Source organism: Belonocnema kinseyi, chromosome 10 (assembly GCF_010883055.1).
Source record: "Belonocnema kinseyi isolate 2016_QV_RU_SX_M_011 chromosome 10, B_treatae_v1, whole genome shotgun sequence".
NCBI classification, from domain to species: domain Eukaryota; kingdom Metazoa; phylum Arthropoda; class Insecta; order Hymenoptera; family Cynipidae; genus Belonocnema; species Belonocnema kinseyi.
In genome coordinates this window covers 6284769-6288447 of record NC_046666.1, presented here as the reverse complement: position 1 = coordinate 6288447, position 3679 = coordinate 6284769, and positions in this window count along the sequence as shown.

Here is a 3679-nt window from a genome sequence, read left to right as displayed (position 1 = left end):
AAATTGAAAACATGATTCGAAATAAAGAGGTTTATTTCTCGTCCTGCGAATTCTGTAGATTAAAGAGGTTCAAAGAATAATTGGGGGATGAAAAAGGGGGAGGGGGGAGTTATGTAAGTACTAGAGTCTCTACCTAATGGATGACTTCAAATTCCCGGCTTTCTATCGGTCAACTATCCATTTTTCTCGGTCAATTTAAAAAGAGTTTAAAAGATTTCAGGGTGGCGGCACTCAAACAAAAAAAAATCCGACCATTTTTCGGGTAAGGTTTAAATCTTAAAGAAAAAATATGTCATGTCAATTGTAAAAGTGATTTTTTCAAACAAAATAGTGGAATAATAGAGGATTAAATTCTTTTAAATAACATTAATGTATCTTAACACATGGCTTGCGATAGCATACATTTCTGAAAAAGGACCGGCAATCGGAAGTACTGTGGTTCGATTCCCAGCGGAGCGACAAAAATTTTTTTCAGAAAAAAAATGTAATTTTAAAATTATTAGACATAAAAATTAGACATTTAACCCCGAAAATAAGAAATTTTAACGAAAAACGTTAATTTCCGACCAAGAGAGATGAATTTTCAAACTAAAAAGAGGAATATTTCAGAAGACAGTGGAACTGAAAATCAAGAAAAAGAAATTTTCAACCAAAAAAGATTACTCATAAAAAGAAGATTAATTTTTTATCCAAAAGGATCAATTTTCCATCCGAAAAGACAAATTTTTAACAAAAGAGTTAAATTTTAGACAATAAAATGACTTTTCATGAAAATAGTTAAATTTTCAACACAATACTTAAATTTTTAACAAAATAGTTCTATTTTCAACAAAATAATGAGATTATCCGCCAAATAGTATAATATGTAACCAAAAGAGATCAATTCTGCAGACAACATTTAATTGAAAACGTATTTGTAGACTTTTCAAATAAAAAGAATTAAATTTCAACCAGAAAAGATGATTTTTTTATCAAAACAGTTGTACTTTTAACAAAATTATGAAAAATTCCACCAAATAGTAGACTTTTCTACCAAAAGAAATTAGTTCAAGACCAAAAATATAATAAGAGTTTTCAATTTTAAAAAGATGATCATTCTTCCATAAAAGATGAATTTTCTATCCGAAAAGAGAAATGTTCAACCAAGCTGTTAAATTTTTCAACAAATATATTGATTTAAATTTTTTTCATTCTTGACTAACAAAATTTTTTTTAAGTTAAAGATTCCACTGTTTTTTATTTTTCTTTTCAGTTTGAAAATTTATCTCTTTCTGTAAAAATTTAACCTTTTTTGGTAAAAAATCTAAATTTCTGATTAAAAATTCACCTTTTTCGCTTAAAAATTAAAATTTTGGTTAAAAATGTAAATATTTTGTAGAAAATACGTTTTTTCGGCACAAATATTCCACAATTTCATAGAAAATTTGTTTGTTTGTAAAAGTTAACTTTTTAACAAAAAATTTAACTATTTTGTTAAAAATCCAAATAATTGGTTAAAAATTAACTTTTTTTTTGTTTGAAAATTCGTATTCTCGGGTTGATCAATTTCGTATGTTTTGTAGAAAATTAATCTTTTTCGCTTGAAAAATGATCTATTTCCCTTTAAATTCGTATTTTTGGTATAAAACCCATTTTTTTCGTTAAAATTAAATTTTTGGGCTGAAAATAATCTGTAATAGTTGAAAATTCAAGAATTTTCTTAAAAATTCGTATGTTTTTGATTAAATCCAACTAATTTTTATTTAAAATTAAAAACCTGTTTTTGGTTGAAATATTTAATTTTACATTTTTCGTTGAAACCTTATCTTTTTAGGTTGAAAATTCAACTTATTGGTTAAAAAAGAACTTTTTTCTGGAAAATTCGTATTCTCGGGATAAAAATTCAACTGTTTTGTAGAAAATTCGTATTTTCTTTTAAATTCGTATTTTTGGTAGAAAACCCATTTTTTTTGTTAAAATGAAATTGTTGGGTTGAAAATAATCTGTGGTAGTTGAAAATTCAAGAATTTTGTTAAAAAATGCAATGTTTTTGGTTTAATTCAACATATTTTTATTTAAAATTAAAACCCTTTCTTTGTTGAAATATCAAATTTTACATTTGTCGTTGAATCCTTATCTTTTTAGGTTGACAATTCAACTTTTTGGTCAAAATTTGAACTACTTTGTTAAAAGTTCAATTATTTATTTGAAGATTCACACTTTTAGTTGAATTTGGAGGGAGAGGGAGCTAATTTTGTAACTGAAAATTTAATTATTTTATTGAAAATACAACACTTTGGTAGGAAATTAAACTATTTGGTACAAACTCAACCAGTTTTGTAAAAAAATTCGTTTTTGAATAAAAAAATTAATATTCCTCAATGAAAATTGCATTACACCATTTTCTGTTTAAAGATTGAACATTTTAGCATAAAAATCCGTCTTTTTGGTACAAAATTAAATAGTTTTATAGAAAATTCGTTTTTTTATTAAAAATAAAATCTCTTAAATGCAAATTTAACTACTCGAATTTGGCTAAAAATTGATCATTTTTAGTTTAAAATTCAACTATTTGGTTATAATTTTTTAGAAACAAAAAAGTGTAAACTAAAAATTAATAAAATTCGGAATAACATCACATACACTGTTCAAACAATTTAGTTAAAAATTTTATTTTATTTGAACAAACTTCGTCATTCGTAGTAGAAAATTAATATTCTTGTTTAAAAATTCAAATAGGTGGGTTAAAATTTATTTATTTAGTTTAAAATTGATCTTTTCTGGTTGAAAATTTATCTTCTTAGTTAAAAATTTAACTATATGGTTAAAAATTGATGTATTTAGTTAAGAATTCATCTTTTTCGATGGAAAATTAATCTTCTGTGTTAAAAATATATCTTATGGGTTGCAAATTAATTCGTTGTGGATGGCGATTTAACCATTTCGTTAGAAAATTCGTCCTTGATTCTATTCTACCGTTTCTGATTTAGAATGAAAGATAGTGGGAATATTATTTTAGCCAATTAGAGAAGAAGTTCAAAAATATTTTTCAAAGGAAAGTAAAGAAGTAATGGCATTTGCAGACTTATCAATAATGGTTAAATGAAGATATTTGCAAGTAGATTTTTTTTATTAATTAAACTACTTATACTTCCATTTGGTCTTCAATGAAAAGAAACAGATTCTTTTTCAGTTTAGTTATTAGCTTTCTTATCGCACAAAGGCAACTTCTGTTTCTCGATCTTCTCTGACGCAAAAGAAAAGTTCAAAGACTTTAAAAAAGCCACAGACTTCTTTTAATTTTTAAAAAAGCGATGACTTGTATGAAAAATTGATATAAAAAACAATATTTATTCTAAGAAAGTTTAGAACTTTCGAGCAAAATGAAGGCTTTGAAAAAATAGTTGAATTTTCATCAAAATAATTTTTTTTTTAAATAGTTGAATTGTTTTACCAAGTATAGTTCAGTCCTCAAATAAAAAAAGATGAATTTTCGCCAAGAATGTAATTTTTAATTAAGAGAGATGAATTTTCAACTAAAAATATAAGTTTTTAAACCAAAATGATATAGTTACATTTTCAGTTTAACAAAAAAATAATTTTCAACTAAAACCCAAGATTTTTTAACAAGATAGTTGAATCCTCAACAAAAATGATGATTTAAAAATAATAAGATCAATTTTCTGCTTAAATAGACAAA